The sequence below is a fragment of the Zalophus californianus genome, chromosome 5 (genome assembly GCF_009762305.2).
Source record: "Zalophus californianus isolate mZalCal1 chromosome 5, mZalCal1.pri.v2, whole genome shotgun sequence".
In the NCBI taxonomy this organism is placed as follows: domain Eukaryota; kingdom Metazoa; phylum Chordata; class Mammalia; order Carnivora; family Otariidae; genus Zalophus; species Zalophus californianus.
Genome location: NC_045599.1, coordinates 98,612,164 through 98,639,443, shown reverse-complemented (window position 1 = coordinate 98,639,443; position 27,280 = coordinate 98,612,164). Strand labels below are relative to the sequence as shown.

The following is a 27,280-nucleotide window of genomic DNA, read 5'->3' as shown; positions in this document are numbered from 1 at the left end:
AACATAAGACTTCTGTATCAAAACAAATTATTATTGCTTACATCAGTAAACACAACAGTTCCCCTTGTCCTTATCTTTCTTTTGATTCAATTTTCTGTTTTCTTACCCTTATTTACTCTGATATTTTTTTGTTCATCATACAGATTCTGCCTTGTCAGAGCATGTAATTTAAATTCTGATCTCTCACTATAATCCATAAATCTATTTTATTTTTAATTCTGTAGTTTAAGAATTTTTGCTCTAATTTCCCCCAAAAAATCTATTTGTCTAAAGTCATGTGGTTTTCTTTGTCTTTCTAAGTAAGGGCTCCAATGTAATATGTCCATTGAAGCCTTCCATATTCAAAAAAATATTTGTTGACTGTTTACATAGGTCACAGCATGATTGGATAAATAATTCCTTAGATCATGTTTCTTTTTCTAATAGGTATTACTTTATTACCTTTCATTTTGTTTAATCTTTTCTGTGCTCCTCTGTTTTTGAATGTTGGTATATTCAATTTGATGTCAATCTGAATTTTTAATGAAAGATTTGGTCTTTATTTTTAGATCTGCTCAAAGGATTTGTTCCTTATCATTAAGATCTGGTATTTCAGGAAAATATATTCTATGGTAACCATTCTTGGTCAATTTTTCCTGGCATATGGTATATCCTTTAACCATATAGATTCATATTTCAATTTATTCAGGAATATGTCCTTGAATAATATCTCCATGTAATTTTTCTATTCAAATAGTTGGTCTACTTCTCTGGCAGAGCCAATTAATCATATTATATATATATATCTATTTTGTCTTATATCTACAATTATTTTTGTCTATAAATGTTTTGCCTTCTAATTTCCTTTTTTCCCCATTCATTTTGATTGTTTTTCATAGTTCCATCCACTAAATCCCTTACTGTATTTTCTACAGCATCTGTTCTTTGATATATTTCTTCCATTTTTCTTTCTTTGTCTATAATGGTTGTGGTTTTCCTTTCTCCCACTCCCATTTATTCTATGGGTTCTGCCAGTTCAATTTTTATTTTCTTCTATTTTATTTGATTTTTCTGTATATTTGTTGTGTGGTTTTCCTTGATGGAGGTATTGCCTCACGGAATTCTTCTAATTCTCAGAAAATGTTTGGGCAAAATTTTCATGTGTTCTGTGGCAGCATTTTTCTTACCAAATTTTAGTAAGTTTTGCTGATTTTCTACCTTTTATTTTTATAATTTTTTTGTATTTATGCTGTTATGCTTCCTTTTTAGTGTTTTATGGAATCAGTTGAATTTTCCTGGCTCAGCTTTTTGCAGAATGCCACCACCCCTGATTTTTTTTTTTAGTCTGTTCTCTAAGCATCGTTTATGGTGTTGCCCATATGGCTTCTAATCCATAGATTACAGTATCAATCATTCCAAATCTCACAGCTTTTGTTTGATGCAAGGGCTATAGGATGATAGAATTTCAGGATGAGCCCATTACATCCAGAAGGTGCCTTTTCGCTTGCATGTCTAGAAATCTACTGATATTGAGCTGCCTTATTTTAATTTTTTTCCGTATGGTTGCTAGTTTATTTCATTCTACATAATGTCTATGAAGATTTTGACTGGTTTTGCAGTTCTTATGCTTTTTGTAACTCACATTTTTGGTTTTATATCTGTTCAATTACAGTAGTGACTATAAACGCCAAAATCTCAATGCTTAACTCAGTAAAAGTTTATTTTTATCTCAAGTAGTCCAAAGGTGGTGCTTCTGTTTGGAAGGACTGATGGGACCACTATCTTCCAGTCAGTGATCTGGAATACGGGCTTTTTTTCATATTATGGCTCCACTTTCTTAAATGTGACTCCCACCATCACATGGTAAGCAGCTATAAGTGAAAAGATGAAAAGAAGTATTAAAGGACAAAGCATTGGAAGAGTGTACACAATCCTCATGACATTTTTATTGACTAAAATAGAGTCATATTGTCTTACCCTCATGCAGAGGAGACTGACATATAATGTAGCCATAAGTTCAGTAAGACAAGAACATGAGTGTGATGATCAAATAACCATCTCTACCAGAGTAGAATGTTGGAAAGAAGTCACTTAGTATTTCATGCTGCCATGACATATTAAAAATTGTTTCTACAGCTCTTTCTTACTTTAATATTTTAAGATTGAGCCTAAGAATTGGTACATAATTTAGTAAATCTTTGATGAATGAGCTAAAATACAAAATACATAGATAGTTGCTTATCTTACTGAAGGAATAATGCGTGAAAAAATGGCTGATAGATCAGAAATGACAGGTAGATAAGGTGGGCAAATTGGTCTAACAATTCATCTTATACCATAACATATTATTTTCTTAGTTTTCTTCTTACTGTCTAATAGTCAAGGATGAATGTGAGACTTCAGGTATAGAGAAATATTTAAAAAAAAAATGTAAAATCAGTGGATTCTATTCCAACTTTAATTTCACCCTTGCTCTGATTTTTTCTTTTTTACATTTTTTCTTATTCTCATTAAGACAGATTGCCACATGCAATACAATAAATTTAATAGGAAACAGCTTCCAAGTGCATTGTTTGGTTGGATTTAGGCAAAGCACTTTTCAAAGTAAAACATGAAATTGTCCATAAAACCTGTGATGAAATTGGAAAGATTTATAAAAAGCTCAAAGAATTTATTCTGCTTTTATCTCATTTATAATCAGGAAATAAATAGGAATTTGAACCAACTTGAAGGAGGCCCCCTAAAATGCTCCAAAGTTAAACTTCATCCAGGCTTTGGATATCTATGCTTTGAAGTCTATGCAAAATCTTTTAAAGGTTGTTAGTATTCCTCAGTGTGGTCAGCAGACATTCATGTTCAAGTCCCCAGGATCTGTGAATATGTTATATTACATGCCAAAGAAAAATTAAGGCTACAGATAGGTTAAGTTTGCTTATCAGCTGACCTTAAAATGGAGAGATTATCCTGGATTATCCAGCTGGACCTGGTATATTCAAAAGGGTCCTTAAATGTGAAAAGAAAGGTAGGAATGTCAATGTCAGAGAGAGAGAAAGATTCAACTGTTCATTGCTGACTTTGAAGACAGAGGAAAGGAGTTATGAGCCAAGCAATATGGATAACCTCTAGAAGCCAAGAAAGTTAAAAAAAAAAAAAAAAAAAAGATTCTCCCTTAGAATTTCCAGAAAGGAGTACAGCCATGCAGACACTTTGATTTTAGCCCAGTAAGACCCATTTTGGACTTCTAATCTCCATAACTTCAGGATAATACATTTGTGTTGTTTTAAGCTATTGCTTCCTGTAATTTGTCATAGCAGCAATGGGAAACTAAGACATTCAATAAACGAGAATGTTTCTAGTCTACGAAATCCACATTTTTCCCAATTTATGCAGAACGGTATAGTTGAACAACATGAGACAGGTAGTTTGAAAGTCTAAAAGTATATAACTGAATTATCTGATCAGATTTGTTGTTTAATTTGCTTTATTGGTTCTAACCAATTATATTACATTTCTGTCATAACTAGCAACAGGTGTTTATTGGGCCATTTGAAAAAAATCAGTTTATATGAAATGCCAAGATAAATCTTGTTTAATAGGAAATCTTATTGGTCACACTGATGAGGTAGGAGATAAATTATTATGTTTTGAGATTCAGTTTAATGCTCATTTCTTAAAAATAATTTAGCATTTGTGTGAAATCCAAATTCATATGTATTAGTTTATTTGTTTTCTTGTCAATTAAAAAAAAACAAACAAACTGTTTCTTGGAATGCTTGCGTGGCTCAGTCGATTAAGCGTCTGCCTTCAGCTCAGGTCACGATCCCAGGGTCCTGGGATTGAGCCCCGCATCTGGCTCCTTGCTTATCAGGGAGCCTGCTTCTCCCTCTGCCTACCACTCCCCCTGCTTGTGTTCCCTCTCTCTCTCTCTCTCTCTCTCTGACAAATAAATAAATAAAATCTTAAAAAAAAAAAACTGTTTCTCTTCATGGAAAACATGTATTGCATTTTTATTAGGTTAGGAAAGACAAATAAACCTGACTAGTAAAAAGTAAAATACTAGGTAGGGAAAAACATATTTGTGGACAGTTTCAGTGGAAGTATGCAAAAAAAAAAAAATACTCAGAAGAAAATTATCTTCCAAACCATGCTTACATAACTAAAAGTGATTGTGACTTTTAGGTATCTCTCTAAAGAAGTGAACCATTTGCTCAGTAACTTAATCATGATCTAGATTTTCTTATTTAAGTAGCCAAGTAGGGAGGGTTGCTGGTTGGAAACGTAAAATGAGCTGAAACATCACAATAGTATAAAGTATATTTCTGATAATTTTGCTAATTAAATTGTTACAAAAAAGTTATAAAGCTCTATCTGCCCCATGGGAAGGTTTATTGCTTTTCTGAAGTATTCCAACAAGAAACCAAACTATGAGCACCTATGAAACAGCATAATATGTAAGGCCCAAAGTTAGGTTAGCCAAATTGTTTTGAAGAGGCATCAAATAATTGATCAGGAAGTAAAACTGTGATTACAGAATAAAATCACAGTTGAATTGTAGCAAATAATTGCAAAAATAATTAAAGTCACAAATCCTCCCAGTAACAATGTGAAACAATTCTCTTTAGTGCCCCACAGGGATGGAACTTGCTAGCTTTGATTGGGATTAAACCTGGAGGTAAAAGAAAAGGAAAATTGTGGTCTGGAAGAAATCATATTGAGAACATATCATCCATAAGAAAAAAAAAGTTCCTGAAAAGTGAATTTGGAAGTTAGGTAATTTCCATTTCAAAGGATGCAATTTATTATAGTTCCTTTAATGATTTTTAAAGAAGTCAACGTAAGCTTGAGCTTTCATATATAGATAGATTTCTGGTTCTCAGTTTATTTCTTCTTCTGCTATGGTAAAACAGAGCCAGCTTGTTTCACATCTCTAACTGAAAGAATAGGAACTTAATTAAGGGGAAAATTTTGCTTTCAAAAGAATTATGGATATGATTCTTATAAGCAAATGTTGACTCCGTAAGAGTAAAATAACTGTTCTTTTGCTTTTAGTACTTGTATTGCTCATATACAATGCATATAATACTCACTACTGGATGACACCCTAGCAGTAGAATGAATGATTTATGAAAATATGTCTTCCATTCTTTAAAAAAATCTAGTAATAAAAACACAATCTGAAACACACGAATATGTAGCTTATATTCTACTTGGCCTTCATGTTAGCTACTCAGTCTTTCTTTTGATGTACATGTTATGGTCCAAGTGTAAATATTTACCCAATCTGTGATCTCTCAGGTTTAATAAATAGGATTGTCCAAGCAAAGAAGATATCATAAAAAAGCCTTAAAAGATAATGACATAAACCCCACTCTTGAATGTAAAGCACCTAATTTTAGACAACAAACTAAACCTCAACTTTTAAAAGCTCCAGTGTTTTAAGTCAAATTATTTTATTAATTCTAAATTATTTATTGAGTCCTTACTGTGTCTTTGGCACTGTGTGGAACATTTTATACGTAAGGGATTTGTAATTATATTGTGAGAACAAAGCCTTCTCAGAATGACACACTAAAGTAAGACAAGGTGGTATATAGTTAGTTACAAAAATGAACGCAATAAATTACTCAATTTAGTGGGCTTTTTTAAACTCCAAATTAATATCTCCTTTTTAATTGAGTATATTGTACTAATGAATCTCAAATAGTCAATTTAAATTGCAGCTAGACAACCTCAATCTGTCTATATTTAATAAATACTAATTCAGCACATACTATGTACAGATACTGCATCATGAAATCAAACTAATATGATGAATAAAGTGAGAAAAATAGGCATAGCTTTAGCTCTTTCAGAGCTTATACAATGGTAGGAGATATATACAAGAAAATAGGCAATTACAATATAGTGTGATAATAATGCTGTCAAGCAAGACAGTATCACCAGCTTGACAAGTCAAGACTGAAGGATGAATAGAAATTCACCAAATAGAGGGGCTAGAAATGTTCTGGTAGAGAATATAGCATATAGCAAATGTCCAAAGTTGGAGAAACAGAAAGAGAGGGAGAAGAAGAGAGAGGAAAAGAGATGACCTGCTTAATAAATGCCAGAAATTATTTATGGATATGATGGAGTCTGAGGAGAAGTATGAAAAAAAATGAGGGTGAAAGAAAAAGCAGGAATTATATCATAAGTAAAGCACAAGTGTACCTGTGCATGCACGCACACGCACACAAACACACACACAAACACACACACACACACATTTTTTTTTCCATCTATCCAGGACAAAAACATTTCCAAGAGATTAACACCCTATCTGAAATTAATGTTCACAGAAAACAACAGATCACTCTATGATATTTTTTGGAGACAGAGATAGTCCATTAGAAAAATACTGGAGAAACAATGGAGGGGCATTTTAATAAAGGCGGTGAGCATTGCTTTATGGTCACATCTACTGAAAAATAAGAGCTCTTTGTGGAGCAGCACAGAATAGGAGTCAGTCTCCAGAATGGCTGCATCCCACCTTTCCTATACCTCACTCTTTATACTTATTTATACAACAGGAGTTACACACCTGCAGCTGTGAACAACTCACAATTTGTAAGCTACTTAGAGAAGTGTTTTGTTTTAACCACACAGTGATCCATTTGTTTTTGTTTTTGTTTTGCATTTAAAAATTTTGAAATTATAATTTAAAAATCCAGACTCCTATTTTTTGGTAAGAAACCTGAAGCTCTGGCAATGCTGTCCTTTCATTTCTTCATGGAAGAAACTGGCTGGAGCAGAATAACAGCAGCCTGTATAGGCAGGGAAAGCCAACATTTAGTTTGCTGCAGTCCTAAATACTCTCATATACCCAGGCTCTGTAGAAGTTGGAAACTTTGACTCAGGGTGTAACCTCCATGGCTGTTAGCCTTGTCACTAGGTTACTTTAGGTTTTTACCTTGTCTTCTGGATTTCTGGCTTGGTATCTTCTTTCACTTGGCTTGGAACCATATTTAACTTTTGGCTACGTTTCTACCATTCAGACTTGAATTCATAGACTTTGTCTTCCCACATATTGCCCCAGTGGACAGGTCCTCACACAGTCTATTACCATTTATAGAATGTCAAATAATAGAACTCCTCTGCTCAAAAATCTCCAAGAGATGTCCATTTCATTCAGAGTGAAAGCCAAATCCCTATCATTGATCCATAAGGATCAGTACTAACATTTCTGAACCTATCACCAACTATGCTCCTCACCTACTCTGTTCCAGCCCATTGTTCTCCTGGTTATTCTTCAAACATGCCAGATATGATCCAAATTCAGAGCCTTTCTGCAGTTTGAACAGTCTTCCCTCAGATATTTTTTACAGTTGCCTTTTTCTGTTCAGTTCTGACTTTTTCAAAGGCTTACCCTGATTATTTGATTTAATAGAGCAACTTGTTTTGCAATACCACCCCCCACCCCCGCTACTCACAAATCTCCTTATTCTGATCCACTTTTGTGGTTTTTGTTGTCTTGGTTATAGCATTATTTTCAAACCATATGTTTTGTAGGTATATTTTGTTTATTGTTTATCATCTATCTGTCTTTCTAGAATATATGCTCTGTGAAGGCAAGAATTGATGTCTTTTTATTGTTGTTGTTCATTAGTCCTCTCAAAGTCCCTGGACCAGTGACTAATAATAGCTGGAGGAATAAACAAATAAATGAATGACTTACACCTGATAAATAAATGAATGAGTGGTTTACGATAAAATGCAAAAATTTCACCCCTATTCCAAGGTCTATTCATAAAATCTCTTATATTTACTTCCAGAAGGAACTTTTGTTTTGGAAGAACAATATATTTATCATCATCATTAAAAAAGTATTAGTGTATATGTTCTCCCAAAACCTCATGTTTTTAATCTGGCAAAAAGAATGCATTAATGCCTCTGAGTCTTAGTGTGAAGATATAAATAAACAAATGATTATAAATATTCTTTATATAAGTGTTAGTTGTTACTAATAAAAAATAATAAAAAATAGAAACTAACATTTATTAAGCATATGCTGTGCATTAGGCACTATGCTAAGCATTTTATAAATATTATCTCATTTAATCTCATTGAATGCTTATAATAACCTCATGGTGCACAATATATTATTATGCCTAAAAACTAAAATTTAAAGAAGTCATTGGCAGAGCCACCACTTGAAGTCAGGTTTTTTTTAATCCAAATTATTTTAACTACTATTCTATTCTTGTGTGTTATATTATAAAATAATAGTCACTTGTTTCTTATAGACCCAGGCACACCTATCTCTTTTTGTCTTTTCCTACATTCTTATTTCCCAGTTATTGATGCAGATCTTCCCTAAATGACACAGTAATAGACAGTTGTGCACCAGCATTATATTGAGGAATTGCTAAATGGTTTGAACTGGGCTAGAAGGTGCAGTAATAACCAAAGGGCCAAGTGTCTTACCAAAGCAGGAAGGCTACATCAGAGAGTACTCAGTGGTTGGACAAATGTCAAATGATAGTATCTAGGTTGAAACAAGAGGAGCAAGGCAACAAAGAATAGGAAAAAAAAGAAAAGACTATTCTTTGAAATGAACATGTTTCCCTGTAGCTAGAGTGCCTCTTCTAAACTGACCCCATGGATATTAGTCCACTTTACATAAAACATTCTTATTCTGTACTTACATATTTTAGTGGGAGAAAAACAAATGAGAGATTGTCATCTGCCCCAGACTCTTGGCGTTTGCATGATTTCCTTCAACTAGCAATGAGCTAGAATTGCTGTTCCCTCCACTCAGTTGCATAGTTATGTGCTAAAACAAAAAGAGAAAAAGCAAAAAATGCAATTTGGGCAGTAGTAGTCCTCCAAACCCAGCATTTTTTTAGCCTATATTTCCCAAATGATATTCCAACAATCATAGTAATTTAGCATGTTATGTTCTTGATTCTGGTAGAGAGAAAGTGATTATGTAAAAAAAAAAAAAGGTATATTGTGCTGTGTGCTGTTTGATATTGCACTTCAGCAAAGGAGCATCACCAGCTGACAGTAATCAGGCAAGGAAGAGCAATTAGGCAGAAATTGCCCAGATTGTGCCTGAGCTTAATGAAGGTACAAAGGTGAAGATCAATTGTAGTTTGGTCAGCACATCGGGAGTTCAGAGTACAAAATGTACAACTTAGAAAGAAGGAAGTGTCCGTGAGCCCCACATATTAAGAGATCACTTTTAAATCTAAAGAGAGATCACTTGTTATTCAGGAGAATGGGAGACCAGTTTAAGTACTGGGGACTCTCAATGCCTGGTTGTCCTTATATCAGTCAGTGGATTAAGTGACACACAGTGAAGAAATAGGCTGTGATCTTCAAGATTATGGCTACCTTCTTAGGAAAACATATTAAATGTGTTTAGAGGAATACGATTGCTCTAAAGCAAAATAATTCAGGAAGCAAGTCCAGGGAATAGGGGCATTGTTTGGGTAAGGAAGTGATAGAGTAAGATGAAAGTCTTCTTTAAAAAAAATGATCAAAACTATATGAGAAAATATGGTGTAAAAAGATAGGTGACCATAGCACTTTGCTGCTTAAACAGAACTTATAGATAAATCATCTCAGTTGCCAAATGAAGTGACAGAGTCGATTGGAAGGAGTGTTTGGAAATCACAGGCAAAGATTTTCAGTAGATTCAACATTTGGTAACTTTGAGACCTCGGGCATTTATTTAAAATCTCCAACTTTTGGTTTTCTTATCTTTACAATGGGGATAATACACCAAACTCAGGGCCCACTGAAGTGAGAAATAAATGAGATGTTATTTAAACCAGCTAAGCCTATGCCTGGCACATGGGAAATGGTCAAAATGTTGGCTCTTCTCTTCACTCTCTTGGCTCATTAAATAATAAATGGTCTGCTAACAGATTTATTCTTTTCAAGTCAGGATAATAAAGTTCAAGCTAGAGAAAATAGAGAAATGTTGAAAAGACATAAAGTAAAATGTGTAAGACTCTGCCTGTTTGTTATAGAGCATTTAACTTTTTAATGTCTTCAAATAGTTTCCATTTGATTTTCACAGTTTTTTTAATTATAGAAAGTATTTTTGTAATTACATACTTTATATATTATATACTTACAATGTTTCCAATAATAAAATAAAATCACATTGCTTCAATTAGCATTTAAATTAATTTCTTATAAACATTGCACTGAAATAATTTTTCTTTACCTCTTGTTTTTATCTATCTACTCCATTTTCTTCTTTTCTATAATATGTTTAATCTTTCTGTGATACTGTGATTTCTAATAAGAAGTGTATATTTGGTATCTGTCGCCTTTTCTAACACAGAGCTCCTAAAACCCTTGGAATGTCCTTAGGGATCACAGTGATAAATGTGTCTTAATATTCATAACAAACTCCTTATAATCATACCTGAGTTTATGTTAATGAGGTTATTTTTGGAAAGAACTTAATGATGGGGGCTTGTTACCGGGGAAGCCAACCTTGTGATTGGAAAGTTGCAACTTTAAAGTCTCACTCCCCTGACCTCAGGGAAGAGGAGCTGGAAGTTGAATTGATTGCCAGTGGTCAATGATGTAATCAATTGTCCCTACGTAATATAGCCTCCATAAAAACCCAAAAGGATAGGATTTGCAAATATTCTGGGTTAGTGAACGCGTGGAGGTTCAGGGAGAGAAACTTGCTCAGACAACTTAGGAGCTCTGCATTCTTTTCTCTATAAGTTGCCCCATACATTCTTCCAGCTGGGTATTCCTGAGTAGTACCTTTTATAATAAATCAGAAATATGGTAAGTAAAATGTTTCTCTGAGTTCTAAAAGCTGTTCTAGCAAATTTATCAAACCTACAGAAGATGTCCTTGGAAACTCTAATCAGTAGCCAGTAGGTCAGAAGCACAGGTGACAATTTGGACTTGTGGTGGGTGTCTGAAATAGGGGAGCGATGTCCAGTGGGATTAAGCCCTTGACCTGCAGGATCTGATGCTGTCTTCAGGTAGAGAGCATCAGAATTGAGTCAAATTGTAGGACACCCAACTAGTGTCACAGATTTGCTTGGTGTGGGGAGCTGTCTCTTATCTTAAGTTTCCTTTTGATATTTACAGTCTTCCTTAATTAAGACCTTCAGTGTCATTTTAAACTCACCGTGCCTTAGGATTGCATTCTTAACCCTCTTCAAGCCACCCTTTCCACTGGCAAAGTATTTACATTTTTAGAAATTAGGTCAGTTTGAGTATTTCTCCAGTGAGGAAAGAAGTTTCTATTGCCTTCTGCATTAAATTTTAAAGCTCTAGGACAGAATTGAAGATCTTTGAAAAATCTACCCCGTGCTGTTCTAGCTTCATGTCACCATCAGTGTCTCTCTTCTCTGCCTCAGAAATGGTCCCAGGGAGCAAGAATGAGCACAGGCATTGATGCTGGCTCATGGTACTGCTTTATATTTTCCTATGTTCAAACTGAACAGTTCGAAATGCATAGGTATAAAAATCCTGATATTCTTCAGATGAAATCTTACCAGATAACTCCTCAAATCTTGGCGAGTGAGTATACTTTAAACGTGTAGGAGTCATTTCCCTGGACATAGGGGCCATTTAAGAAAGCCCCACAAAGTCAAACCTTCAAAACAGCAGATGCGACTTTGAAAATGTCCTCGATATTTTCTCAAATATCCTCTATCTTTCCTCACACAAAGTGCTTTCTTTGATGTAACTATCGAACATACAGTACGCCCTAGGATCACTGCTTTCGACTAATTATAAAAAGAATCATCAAAACACTGGACCCACATCACACAACCAGTGAGTGATAGACCCAGAACCACAAATCAAGTGATGTATTCAGATCCTCTCCACTATACAGCACTGCCTCTCGTATGTTGTTACAGTCTGCATCTTAGGAAAAACAGTCCAGAATTTGGGTAGATGCTTCATTTTTTTCTCAATTTATTTTTTTTTAAATCAGTTGAGAAACAAAAAAAAAAAAATCAGTATTCCAGTTTGATGCCAACTACCTTTTCATTTATTTGTTTTCAACTTCCCAATTGATGTTAGATTTTTTTTTTTCTAATTTGGCTTGTGGGAGGGAAATCATATGTATTCCATTTGTTTCTGTATCGCTAATGAAATTCCCATTTGTGAAATATGTTTCAAATGAAGAGTGTCTAAAATTATAAAGGTCTGAAATTAACTATCAATTTAACATATAGCATTCTAAATTTTACAATTAATTTAGCATACAATACATTTTTAATAAGAATGAAAGATTTTTTTTAAAAGAGGCATTTAATCCTGCTCATGTCTATACATGGAGAAAAAGAAGCAGATTGAATAATGAATACATTTACACTGTAAATTTTAAAATCTGTGGTGAATAGTCCCTGTAAAATTGTTTCTCTCTCATAGAAATGTCACAGAGCATTGTGAATGTTTTCACTGGTTGGTGGTGTGCTGAGAGGTTGTCTGGTTATTTTGTTTTGTTTTTTAATTTATGACTGTTTCCATTCTCCATCAGTATTTTCAGATAATGCTATTGGAAGGGGATTTCATTTGCTTCAGCCAACATACGGCTGCTTTTCTAGATAGAACTGGAGAAATTTTTAAAAAAATGATCTATGCTTCTTCCTGTTGCAAATAATGTCCTTTTACCAATCTTTACTAGTGTAAAGGTGTGAGTGTGGGTGTGCATATGAATAACTAGAAGCAAAACTACAGGTAAATCAGCATATGCTGATGCTGTTTTAATAAAAGAATATGTTATTTTCCTTTTCTACTGGATAAGCCAGAGAAGAATTGCTATCAACATAAAGACAGTTAAAATGTAATGACATGCAGAGTTATCTCAGGGGGAGTATATCCAGTCTTATCTGTCTATCTCCAGGGGAGCATATGTAAACTAAGCATAAATATTTTTATGTGTGGCAGATTTTTAAAGCTAATTGTTAGTAAACCATGGCTCCACAAAAAACCTCTAAGGGACAATAAACTGCTCCAGTATTAAGAGCATTGTAAAATAAAATTTGGCTAGTTTATATAATGTATTCAAAGAGAAATGATGGAAAACATAGTACCGATAGCATGCGGTATTTAGTTTGGTATGAAAATATTTTAAATACGCATTATAGGACCAAAATTTGGAAGAAAAAATGCCCAACTAAGAATGAAAATCGAATAATGGCCATCTTTACTAGAGGGGAATATGAAACTTTCTTTCATTTTGCCAATTGATAAAATATAAATATATATGTGTATGTTTTTAGGACTAATGAGGGTAAGATCTCAATTAGCTGAACAGGATTAAGATGAATTTTAAATGTATTGGGAAAAGAATTTTCAGATACCCAGATAATGTAATCTCCCATCTCATAAATCACCAAAAAGAAAACCTACATTTTCATGGGTTGTGAAACTTTTTGCTGGCAAACAGCTACTCAGAAAAAAGAAAATATAAGTATAAACCTCATTTCAATTATTTTTTATTTAAATTTTGAAAATTAAGCAATGCTAAATGTCACATGAAGAAAAATATATTGTAACTACAGCATTTATTGAATGATACACACAGGCCTCTGCGATGTATTTTCAAGATTATTGTTCAGTATAGTTCATTAGATAGAGCACATCATAGATTCATGGGAAATCATGTTAGTCATGACTATTAAAATTAACTGAATTTAGATAGCAAGGACTTTCTCGTTTTTGCCTCCCTATCTTCTATAAATTTGAATTCTATGTAATATTCTACACTTCTAAAATATGGACAATTTATTGTGGTTTTATGACTCTTATTGCATTTTGCTCTGAATTTAAAATTTAAAAAGTCCCCTACAGTTGAATACTGAAGTTCAGGTGTCTAATATTTGTAATAGCTTATATTAATACATTGTTTAAAAACATATTGTCAAATTTACAGTTGGAAATAAAATTAATGGAGCGACTACAACAACAAAAAAATCTAGCTGTTTTGTACAAAGTCCTTTGCTAAAGGGTTCAGGGGTAGAGTATGAAATTTAATGAGTATTTTAAATGTCGTGCATGTGCAGGGAAAGCACCAAGCTAAGTTCAATTTAAATGGCAGTGAATTAGTTAACGGGGGTGAAGAGAAAGGATAAATAACTAGATCCAACATCTGAATTCTCATTGCATTATACAGGAACCAAGAAAGCTAATAAGAGGCTGACTTTGACCAACAGTAATGTATTATCCAAGGATATTGTGTTCTCTTGATTCATGGGAATTAGACCAAATCTAGGATATATGGTGAAGTTTTCCTGCTTCATTTTTTCAGAAATATATAGTGAAGTTTAAAAGTTTTTTGTAGACACATTTTTTGCACATAAAAAAATTATTTCTCAAAAAATGCAAATAATTGATTTGATAAGTATTTAGTATTTAAAATTGACCTAAGACAAAAAAAATGTTTAAAAAGTTTTATTAGGGAGCCCCTGGGTACCTCAGTCGTTAAACCTCTGCCTTCAGCTCAGGTCATAATCACAGGGTCCTGGGATCGAGCCCCGCATCGGGCTCCCTGCTCGGCGGGAAGCCTGCTTCTCCCTCTCCCACTCCCCCTGCTTGTGTTCCCTCTCTCACTGTGTCTCTCTCTGTCAAATAAATAAATAAAATCTTTAAAAAAATAAATAAGTTTTATCAGATAGATTTCTAAAAACATGAAACCACGTATCTTGGCATTAATAGGTTGAGAGGTATTTAACTTCAGTTTCATAAAGGCCAAATAAAAGCAAAACTTAATGTCTTAAAATGGGCAGTACCATTGGTAATCTATCAGAAATGTATTGCTCTGACAGCAGCACTTCCTGCTCACAGTCCGCTCCCTGTGCTTTAATAAACTATCCTTTTGCACCAAAGATGTCTCAAGAATTCTTGGTCGTCGGCTCCGGACCTCACCCCACCGAATTTCACCTATATTCCAAAACCCCATCAAGAAGAGCACCCCCTGGACTTAACACCACCCACTCCAGATGTCCCCACCAGTATCTCTCCACTTAGTGCGAGACTCCATCCCCACGATGACTTCACGTCAACAGATGATTCTTACCACCCACAGAGATACTTCCTGACTTCCTGTCAGCCTTAGATTCAGCTGCCTCCCCTTTCGTAACTCCCCTAGGTAGGGACATCTCTACACCCCTATTCAGCGAGAGGACGTTACAGAAAATGAGACCTTCTGCCTTCAACAACCTTAGATTTAAGGGTAAATATTGCTCAGGGAGGAAATGATGAGGGAGCAGAAGGGGATATCTGAAGACAAAGCATTAATATGCACAACGTCTCCCACCCCACCCCACCCTTCCCTCTGGGTGGGAAGTGTGTGACATTCTTCCAGGAATCTCCCAACTGTTTTCATGTTAATACCTTGCTGGGGGAGAAACAAGCTTGATGATGGCTCTTGTATCTTGTTGTAGTCAGTCCTCTTTAGCATATGAAAGTTCTTTTGAAACCTCCCTTTTCTTTACCTACCCTAACACCGGGACAGGACCCATGCTTTAATAAACCACCATTTTGCACCAAAAAAAAAAAAAAGAAAGAAAGAAATGTATTGCTCTTCAGATGTACAAAACTAATTAACATATTACCAAAGTTTCACTATTCTCTTATGGTGATACTCTTTCTTGTTTTGTATCTCCCGTAATATGAACAAATGAATCTTGCTTTTATCTTGTTCACTGTTCTTTCTCAGACTTCTAGAACAGTGCCTGACACAGCTGCTTAATAACTATTTGTTGAATGAATGATGAATGATTGAATAAATGAATGGGGTCCTGTTTCCATATTGCCCAGGTGTTGATAAATAGTCCAGATTTTTTTTTAAATTTGAACAGGGAAGGTTTACTATAAAAATGATTAATGACTTAGAGGAAATTAGCTAAGAGGGAATAAAAGAGTACACTAAAGAAAACTCTAGGGTTGAGGGACAGTAGTCAAGGAAGGAACAACCTTTTGGGAAAGTGAATCCTCTCCAAAGTCAAGCTTCGGACTGATAGGAGAGAGTGTGGTTGTCGCCCTTTGGTTGAGGGAGAGTTGACTAGGTTGTCCCAAAACAGAGTTGGTCGGCAGTCCATGGGCAGAGGCTGGCTGGAATGCCAGAGAAATGCTCTGGGGAGCTGCCTGCTGGAGGTACTGCCAAACTAGCTAGGAAGCCATAAGCAGGAGGTCATCAGAAAGCAAGCTGGGGAGCCTCTGAGTCTAGATTTCTCTTGTGAAGGACTTTCATTAGTAACCCAGTGTGCAGTTATACAAAGCATGGAAAGGAAGTATGCTACAGACACTCTGTCCATCTAGGAAGTTAGAAATTAGACTGGGGTTAGAATTTAGGTACCAGCATTTGATTCCTTTTTACTGTATTCCAAAAGAACCTCAGTTATCTAGCCTTGGTTTTCCTGTCTGTACTTACAGTTCTTTAAAGGATTAAATCAGATAACCTATGCAAATGTCTAATATAGTATCTAACCATAGTAGACCCTCAGTTTGATTATTTTTTCCTAGTCCCCTTATATGGTCTATTCACAGTTTAAACCAGTAATCAGGATATCACTTCAGGATATCACTTCTTGCCCCCATACCATGCTATACTTAGTAGAAAAAAAAATCCTAATTCTAGAATAATCCCATTCTTTCTTTACCATCTATGGAAAATGTGAGACTTACTAGCTAGGCAGAAAGCAAGAAGCTGCCTGAAATCTCTACGACAGAGCACTCGTTAGAGTTTACCACTTCATAACTTTCTAAAGCACTCTATGCCTATAGTCTAATTTGATCTGCAAATCCATTCTTAAAGAAATCAAAGAAGAGGCTGAATTATTGTTCTCATCTGAAACATGAAGAAACCCCTAGAGCCCTAGAACAGTGAATGACACATCACAGCTTGTTAGTAACCATGAAAAAAAGAGTCAATGTCATCTGATATCTGACTCCATCACTTTGCACAATTATGTAATCGAGCAGTATTTTATTTTATTATTTTATTTTATTTAAATTCAATTAATTAACATATAGCATATCACTAGTTTCAGAGGAAGAGTTCAGTTATTCACTGTTGCATTTAACACCCAGTGCTTATTATATCATGTGCCCTCCTTAATGCCTGTCACCCAGTTACCCCATTCCACTCCTACCTCCCCTCCAGCAATCCTCAGTTTGTTTCCTATAGTTAAGAGACTCTTACGGTTTTTCTCCCTCTCTGATTTCATCTTATTTTATTTTTCCATCCCTTCCCCTATGATCCTCTGTCAAAGCTTTTTAATTTTTTGCTATTTATCTTCTTATTTGCTTTCCTTTGACACTAGGACTTTTCTTAAAATTACATATGTAAGGAAGTCCAACCTAAAAAATAAAGTCAAACTGACCTATTGTGTTCAAGGTAGGAATGTGGATACAGTGACCAATTCACTGGACTTCCCCTTCTCATCTCCTAAAATGGGCCCCATAGGTGAGAGGAAGCATCTTGCAGCTTTAAAGAATACCATTTCCTTTCAGATAATAAAGCCTGCTAAAATGCTGTAAAACAAATAAAAAAAGAGCACCTGCCAACTTCTATGGCCCCTTGCCTTACTTGGGTTTCCTCTCTTTGAAATCTGCTTTTTGCAATAAAGCAAAATATCCATCAATTTCAGTATATTGTTAAAGATTACTAATTTTTGATATTACCTTGGCTGGACCAGAATGAGATCTGCCTTCTTGTTGCTAAAGATGCTGAATGCACACTTATGAGAACAGCCATGTCTCAGACACCATATAGAATGGACAAATAATTTAAACCTCTCTTAATTCCAGAATTACTCTATAACTGCTTTTGGCCTAAGATGGTATTAATTTTAAGTTATTATTTTTTAACTCTTACTGTTACCTGTCTTGTGACTTCCTGACTCTGTCTGCTTGCTTTTTAACTCCCCTAATCAAAACCTAATCCTCTGAATGGAATACATTTTTTTTTTAAATGAGTCTCAGTCCTTAAGCGGTTAAACTGCACCTCTGGGATCTCACAGAACAGTATCAGTCATCTTATGTCAAGAAAAAAATAATGTCTAATATTTGACAGAAATAAATTACTTCATATGGGACAGCTACATTTGGTCTGATACTTGTTGTCAGCTTTCACTGGAAGACGAGGAACTAAGAAATAGATTTCATCAAATTCTGAGATGGGAGGAAATGAAATCTTAGCAAAGAAAACAAGTTATGCCTCTGAAATGAATTGTATGAGCGGGAAGATATATCAGGTGAAAAGTGAATGTTAAAATCATTTACCAACAGATGACATAAAACATTTTGGACAGACATTTAAGGGTAGAAAGCCCTGATATTACCAGTTTATAAAATATTCATGTATTTAAGAAAACTAAATGATATCTAGATTTGGGAATTGCTTGTAAACATTCTCTGGTTTTAGCAGTATTTTTTTTTTCTTCATGATACTCCTATTTTTTTTCCATGAGCTGCCTATTTGATATGGGATTTAAAAAAAAAAAAAGTTTGTAGTGTAAATTTAATCCCTTACTTTGAATGTATCTACAGTAATTTCTCAGCACTTGCTCACCTGGATCACTGCAGATTTAAATAAAGGGACCATATGTACTGTCTTGCCTCAACAAAAAATGAAACATCATATTTGTCAAAAGAGGACAGAGGTTTAGGGGATTAAAGGACCAGATAGTTTAGGGGATTAAAGGTGGGCAATGGAACCTTTCAACTCTAAGTCACTTCTTGCCATCTGTTTGTGGTAGGTTAACTTGACAGAAATTATTACGATCTAAAGGCTGTTCAGTTGTCTCCTAGTTGTCAGAGACATGGTGGTCTTCATCTAGCTCTTGTTAGACAGATGTCCATATCACACAAAACCGGTCCTGACTAGCAGCCGGTGAATTTATCCCCTTAGGGCAACACAAAACTTTCCTACCTTTGCCAACAAGGAGGAAAAAAATGCTGTTTCGGGTGCTACCCCCGGACAAAATGCCTCTGATGCTTTATCTTTGTCTTATCCAAGGAAGATCATTTGGAGATGAATATTCTGCTCTTCTAAATCTACTTAAAATAGCTGACTCCCCAAAGTTAAAAGGACCTAAAAATGCAGTTTGCAAAATTTAAATAGCTGGACTTAAGCATTAATGGTTTGGGGGGAAAATATATTCCTTGCACTCTCTCATTTCTCATCTTTATTTTTAAGAAGAGAATATTATGTAAATTTAAAAATGTTTAATGAATAACATATATTTGGACAGAAAAGTCCAAAAATGATAAGAATTTTCACAAAGTTAACATGGGTTGAAAAGTATCTTCAATAACACACATACTGTGATCAGCATCCTCAGGAAGCTTCTCTTGTGCCCCCACTTATCTCAGTTCCTACCTTCTCCCAAAAGCATTCTACATCTCTTTTCCATTACTGTTGGTTTTTGAGTGATCATTAATATAATTTATTCTTGAACAGTTTTGTCTGAGTTTAGGGCTAAAAACGTATTTGATTACAACTAGCAAAATAAGTATATGGGATATGCACACTTGAAGATGAGATTTATAATCTTGGGACTTGGATTACATCTGGCCGAAGTTTATGGAAGTTTATACATTTATTTACAATGGTTTCATGTTATATTTGTCTGTAGACGAACACACTAAGAGGGGAGGGGCACATTCAATGCAAGGCCTCAGACCATAAGAAAAAGTTACACAGAAACATGATGAAAGAAAGTGAAGTAGAATTAGCCTTGCATTAATGGTGGTATTTTATTTCTAACACTTAATTACATTATAATTTTAGGTGGAATATTTAACTCTTCTGGGTTTCAATTGCCTCAAGTATAAATGGGAATGCTAACAACTTGCTAAAGTCACTTCTTACTAAGATCAATGATTCTAGGAAGATAGTTGAAAAAACATTTTTCCCCCACTTTTTGCTGTCTTATCACCATCTCTACTACAAAGTTGGGGGATTGGTCTCTTTTTATCTTTACATGAGTAGAGGTAAGAGATGGGGACTTCTCATGATACCTGTTTCGAGCTGAGGAATACAAGATGTGTGGATGAATCTCTCTTTATGCCAAGGTCACAGCTGAAATGTCTATTTTAGACTATCTCAAGCCATGAGGCAATGCTAACTTGGTCGTTCTTAGCAAATATCTTTGAGAGGTAGGATACAGACTTAATCTTTCACATTATACAGATAAGAAATGAAATCACTGAACACTCAAGTGATTTATGAAGCAGCAGGTAAACGTTAGAAGAGGAAAAAAAAGGAAATTTGGTCTCTTGTCTCTTCTTTCAGGATTCTTTTCAAGGGCTTCCTGCTGCTCCTGGACCACATAGGCACTTTTGATAGCCACCAGAATGAATATTGCAGAAACTGTATTCTGCAAAAGGTAGAATGTGAAAAAGACAAAGGGGCTCTTTCTTATTAAGGCCTTGACCTCTGGTGTTCAGTTTTCCCAATATTAAGTGCATGGAGAAACAGCTTAATGGCAGAAATGTCACTGCCAGAACTTTAAAGAGGTTAATCAATACTGAGCCTCAATCAAAATTTTACCATTATGTTTCCAAACACTGGAGTCCTCATGGAGACTTTTACATATTCACTGAAATGTTTTTAGAACATAGAGGTCAGGCTTTTTAAATTGTTCAAGTGTTGCCAACCATCAGCAGTTCCCTGTAGATTATAAACAAGGAACAGAGCCACTGTCCTCCTATTTGATACTTATTTTCCCAGAAGAGAGTGGGAGCTGCTGGCTGAAATGTCAGAATAAAACAAGACTTGCCTATTTTTAGCTTCAGCTCATACAGTTTCCCTCTTCTTTAATCATATGTCAGGATTTTTAGACCTGCCACCTTTTGAGAGGCTTCAAGTTAAGGAGAGCTGAACTTAATAAATATGGAAGATACTTTAATATGAATTATTGCAATATATAGCTTTTAAATAATTATTATTATAGAAACATGCAGTTTTGGGATTTTATTTTTGACTATCCTAACCATTGTGTGTGAATAGATCCTTGGTCACAAAATTGAGCACAATGTCAAGGGTTCCACAAGGAATTAAAGGGGAAAAAAATAGAAAAATGTAAGAGGTTAATGTCCTAAACAGAAGCTGCATCTCAGGCAATATCCTTGCCTCCTCCATCCCATCCCATCCCATGACCAGAGAATATGTAAGAAAAGGGAGTATAATCAATTTCTAGCTCCAAAGAAGAATGTGTTGGATAGTAGAGAGTAAGAATTGGAAAGGTTTCAACTGCATTGAGATACCACGTGATCCAGTGGGAATACTAAGCTTAGAGCAGTAATTAAATCATAATAATATCTCTTATGTGGGTAGATGATGATTTGGTGAAAATTTAAGTATAGGTGACAGATTGACCTAGAGGCATGAAAACATTAGATACTTCATTCATTCAACAAATATTTACCGATGCCTACTATGTGCTAATATCTGCTCTAGATCCTGGGGATAGAGAGAGCAAATGGTTGTGGAAATTGTATTCTAGTGGGGGAAAATAAGTAACGACCAAATAAATGTATAGGTCAGACAGTGCTAACTGCTATGAGAGTTAAGGAAAGATAATGGAAGTGATTTTAGCTCAGAAAGCATAATCATGGAAGTCTTGTTTCATCATCAGTGTTGAGCAAAAACCTAAACAAAGTCCAGGAGTGAGCCATGTAGATATATCTGGGGAAGGAATGTTTCAGGCACCAGAATGGAACATGAAAAGTCATTGAAATGGAAAGATACCTGATGCATTTCAGGAAGAATCCAGAGAACAGTAGGCACAGCAAGTGTTCAGGATGGAGGTAGGAGGGGGCCAGAACGAGCAGTACCTTAGAGGTTTGTGGGGTTTTTATTATTTTTTTTATTATTATGTTATGTTAATCACCATGCATTCCATCATTAGTTTTTGATGTAGTGTTCCATGATTCATTGTTTGCATATAACAGCCAGTGTTCCATGCAGAATGTGCCCTCTTTAATACCCATCACCAGGCTAACCCATCCTCCCACCCCCCTCCCCTTTAGAACCCTCAGTTTGTTTTTCAGAGTCCATCGTCTCTCATAGTTCATCTCCCCCTCTGATTTCCCCCCCTTCATTTTTCCCCTCCTGCTATCTTGTTTTGTTTTTTTTTAGCATATATATATTATTTGTTTCAGAGGTACAGATCTGTGATTCAACGGTCTTGCACAACTCACAGCGCTCACCATAGCACATACCCTCCCCAATGTCTATCACCCAGCCACCCCATCCCTCCCACCCCCCACCACTCCAGCAACCCTCAGTTTATTTCCTGAGATTAAGAATTCCTCATATCAGTGAGGTCATATGATACATGTCTTTCTCTGATTGACTTATTTCGCTCAGTATAGCACCCTCCAGTTCCATCCATGTCATTGCAAATGGCAAGATTTCATTCCTTTTGATGGCTGCATAATATTCCTGTGTGTGTGTGTGTGTGTGTGTGTGTGTGTGTGTGTGTGTGTGTGTGTGTGTATGACATCTTCTTTATCCATTCATCTGTCGATGGACATCTTGGCTCTTTCCACAGTTTGGGTATTGTGGACATTGCTGCTATAAACATTGGGATGCACATACCCCTTCAGATCCCTACATTTGTATCTTTGGGGTAAATACCCAGTAGTGCAATTGCTGGATTGTAGGGTAGCTCTATTTTCAACTTTTTGAGGAACCTCCATACTGTTTTCCAGAGTGGCTGCACCAGCTTGCATTCCCACCAAAAGTGAGGAGGGTTCCCCTTTCTCCACATCCTAGCCAACATCTGTCGTTTCCTGACTTGTTAATTTTAGCCATTCTGACTGGTGGTGTGAGCTGGTATCTCATTGAGGTTTTTTTTTTTTTAAACTTTTTTTTTTTAAGATTTTATTTATTTATTTGAGAGAGAGAGAATGAGAGACAGAGAGCACGAGAGGGAAGAGGGTCAGAGGGAGAAGCAGACTCCCTGCCGAGCAGGGAGCCCGATGCGGGACTCGATCCCGAGACTCCAGGACCATGACCTGAGCTGAAGGCAGTCGCTTAACCAACTGAGCCACCCAGGCACCCCTCATTGAGGTTTTGATTTGGATTTCCCTTATGCCAAGGGATGTTGAGCACTTTTTCATGTGTCTGTTGGCCATTTGGATTTCTTCTTTGGAAAAATGTCTGTTCATGTCTTCTGCCCATTTCTTGATTGGATTATTTGTTTTTTGGGTGTTGAGTTTGATAAGTTCTTTATAGATTTTGGATACTAGTCCTTTATCTGATATGTCATTTGCAAATATCTTCTCCCATTCTGTCGGTTGTCTTTTGGTTTTGTTGACTTTCTTTTGCCGTGCAAAAGCTTTTTATCTTGATGAAGTCCCAATAGTTCATTTTTGCCCTTGCTTCTCTTGCCTTTGGTGATGTTTCTAGGAAGAAGTTGCTGCGGTTGAGGTCGAAGAGGTTGCTGCTTGTGTTCTCCTTTAGGATTTTGATGGACTCCTGTCTCACATTTAGGTCTTTCAACCATTTGGAGTCTATTTTTGTGTGTGGTGTAAGGAAATGGTCCAGTTTCATTCTTCTGCATGTGGTTGTCCAATTTTCCCACCATTTGTTGAAGAGACTGTCTTTCTTTCCATTGGACGTTCTTTCCTGCTTTGTCGAAGATTAGTTGACCATAGAGTTGAGGGTCCATTTCTGGGCTCTCTTTTCTGTTCCATTGATCTATGTGTCTGTTTTTGTGCCAGTACCATACTCTCTGGATGATGACAGCTTTGTAATAGAGCTTGAAGTCCAGAATTGTGATGCTGCCAGCTTTGCTTTTCTTCTTCAAGATTCCTCTGGCTATTTGGGCTCTTTTCTGGTTCCATACAAATTTTAGGATTATTTGTTCCATTTCTTTGAAAAAAGTGGATGGTATTTTGATGGGGATTGCATTGAATGTGTAGATTGCTCTAGGTAGTATTGACATCTTCACAATATTTGTTCTTCCAATCCATGAGCATGGAACGTTTTTCCATTTTTTTGTGTCTTCCTTAATTTCTTTCATGAGTATTTTATAGTTTTCTGAGTACAGATCCTTTGCCTCTTTGGTTAGATTTATTCCTAGGTATCTTATGGTTTTGGGTGCAATTGTAAATGGGATCGACTCCTTACTTTCTCTTTCTTCTGTCTTGTTGTTGGTGTATAGGAATGCCACTGATTTATTTGCATTGATTTTATATCCTGCCACTTTACTGATTTCCTTGTTTTTTTTTTTTTAAGATTTTATTTATTTGACAGAGAGAGCACAAGCAGAGGGAGAGAGAGGGAGAAGCAGGCTCCCTGATGAGCAAGGAGCCCAATGTGGGACTCGATCCCAGGACCCTGGGATCATGACCTGGGCTGAAGGCAGCCACTTAACTGACTGAATCACCCAGGTGTCCCTACCTTAGAGGTTTTAAAAAGCATTTTAGATTTTACTCGGAGGGATATGGGAAGGTTTTAAACCATTTTAAAGTTTCGAGCAAGGAAATTTGTGATCAGATTTGCCTTTTAAAAGGATTTTTCTGCCTGCTCTATGAGACTAGATTGTTGGATTCCCCAGATAGAAAGCAGAGAGACCCGCAAGGGAATAAATATACCAGTCTAGGCAATCGATGCTGGTGGTTTTCTGACTAGGTGGTAGCAATGAGAATAATTAAATGAACCTTGATTCTAGATATATGTATAGAAGGAGATCCATCTGATGATGACAAGTTGAATGTGAGGTGTGAGAAGGAAGAATCAAGGATGATACCAAGGCCTTTGGCACAAGGAAGTGGTAGGATGGACTTGCTGTTTACCAAGTTAGAAGAGACTGTAAAAGAAATGGATTTCGGGACCATGGGAGGGGCAGATTTCATGGAACTAGGATTTAAAGTTTGGACAACTTAAACTTGAGATCCTATTAGACTTCCAAGTAGAGATATAAAATCAGTGGCTAGATATATGAATTGAGTTCACAGAACAAGTCATGGCTAGTTTGTAAATCGATGAGTCATCAATCTATAGACGGATTTAAAGCCATGGATCTGAGTGAGTTCACCTAGGAAGTAAGCAAGACGGTAGTCTGAATGAAGTTATTTATTAATAAATCCATAAAAAGTAGGTTATCTTTACATTCTTTGATTCCTTGAAATCTAATAAAAATGGTCTTAACAATCAATTGGAGATATATTTATAACATATTTGAGGCTTAAGATCTTGGGAATCATTTCTGTGGTTTATCAAACCTCAGACAATGAGTTATAGCACCATTATCTGGATTTTACAAGAGATCTGGTTAGAGCATTTTTCACTTAGTCTTGTGTACAGAAATAGAACATTGTCTTCTGTCCGTTGTTCTTAACCCTACTTCAGTTGTGTGACATTCTTTCATCCATTCTCAAAAGATTCCTTATTGGATAGTGCACTGCCTTTACAGTGAAATACTGATTAGTTTGTGGGAGTATTTTCTAGAGTTGATAAATCAATGCACAGCATTCCATTTTAAAATAAAGCTAACTGTCTAAGCCAGTGTTTTTCAAAGCACATCCCAAATAACATTAATTTCCAAGGATTTAAATATGGACAATATTAAGTAAACAGGTTTCTATACTGCGGGACTTCTCAGGGCCTTTAATAAACTAATGAGCCTTGAGTCTGCAGAAAATAAGAGAAGCTATAAGTAATATTTGTCATCTCCAATTGGTCTTTGAATCTTTTTTTTAAAGTACAGGTCTTAGGTCTAGTGTCATAAGGAATAAGATTGTTCAGTGGCCAATGTGCATAACATTAAATATTAAGTATACTTTGATTTTGAACTATAAAAGTGACAAATATCTTCATAAGCGTTACCAAATGTCAGGTGCTATGCTCTATAGAAATTACTTCTTTTATACATATAAGGTGCATACCAAAATTATTCCCATGTTAAAGATGCAGGAACAAAACTGGAAGAAGTAAAGCAGCTCTCCCAAGGCCACAGAACTAGCTGATGGGAGTGATACAGTTTAAACCTAGATCCTTTAAGTTCAGAGCCAGGTCACCAAGTCATTGGTTCTCAGAGTGTGGTCCCTGGACCAGAAATATTAGTAATGCCTGGGAAGTTACTAGAAATACAAATTCAGTCCCAGGAATCAGCAACTGTGGAGGTGGAGCTCAGTACTTTGTACTTTAGCAAACCTTCCACAATAAGTCTAATACTGCAGTATAAGAACCCCTACTTAAATCATTGTAATAAATTGGAATAATACTGTGTATGGTAGAGAATCCTAAAGTGACTGGGTTAAAGGAAATAATCTCACCTATTTGTTCTAAATTAGAGACCTCAGCTTTTATTATAAATCAGAAACACTCACGGAATTCTTTTTTTTTCACTTATTTTATTTAGATTAAATTAGTTAATATATAGTGTATCATCAGTTTCAGATGTAGAGTTCAGGAATTCCCACTCATGGAATTCTTAAAACACCGAGATGACCCTCCAAAATCTGAATATCCTTAGGTGAGGCCAGGTTTAAAAGCTGTAATTTTAATGCATTATCAGAACTGAGATAAGTATAGAAATTAATGGGGGACAGTCACCTGCCTGTCTATATCAGTGCTTCCCAAAATCTGATGTGTTTGGGAATACACAGGGGATGTTATGAATTTAGATCAATCCACTAATTCTGAGTGGTTGCCTAAGATCCTACATTTCTATCAAGTTTCATGCTGATATACATACTGTGTCTGAAGACACACATATCGAGTAGCAAGGATTTAATTTACCCTTAAAGTTTCTCATTTTCTCCTACATTACTTTATATTTAATGACTATAAAATTAAAAGCTTGAATTTATTTAGAAAACCCCTCTAGAGGAATTCTAAGTACTCTAGGCACAGTATGTTAGCATTTTAGTTACTGTTTCTCCCTGTTACATGGTTGCTGACCAACCATCTTGGTCTGCCTAGGAGAGGTTTAGGAAGTGAATGAAGGACGTTCAGTGCTAAACAGGGTAAATCCCAAACAAACTGGGATGATTTTTCCATCCTGCAAAGGTATGTACTTCCATCTGTTATGGATGGACCCTATCCTAACCTAGAAATACATTCTAGTTCAATGACTACTCCTAGTGTTACACTGTATGTAGGAAGATGTGGGAGTGAACTGGGTTTACAGAAGCAGGTTACCCAGCAGTCTTGGATGACCTTACACCTGTCTAGTATTCACAGACTAACTGGTAGGTAGACCCACAATCTGAACTCAAGCCACCTGGCTTTTAAGCCCTCCATCTTAACTACTATCATGGGCCAACTACTCCCCTAATGCCTCAAAGTAAGTTTTCTCCAAAG

At 35.8% G+C, this 27,280-nt stretch overlaps 1 long non-coding RNA gene across 1 annotated transcript in view; it reads right to left on the bottom strand.

Annotated features, from left to right (window-relative positions):
- Positions 1-1,685: 1,685 nt before the first annotated feature.
- Positions 1,686-27,280, bottom strand: part of LOC113929845 — a 62,636-nt gene continuing 37,041 nt past the window's right edge. Inside the window, exons 2-3 of the long non-coding RNA XR_003522345.1 lie at positions 8,661-8,788; positions 1,686-1,850 (exon numbers count right to left, since the gene is read on the bottom strand). This is a non-coding gene — a long non-coding RNA (uncharacterized LOC113929845). The remainder of the gene's footprint in view (positions 1,851-8,660; positions 8,789-27,280) is intronic.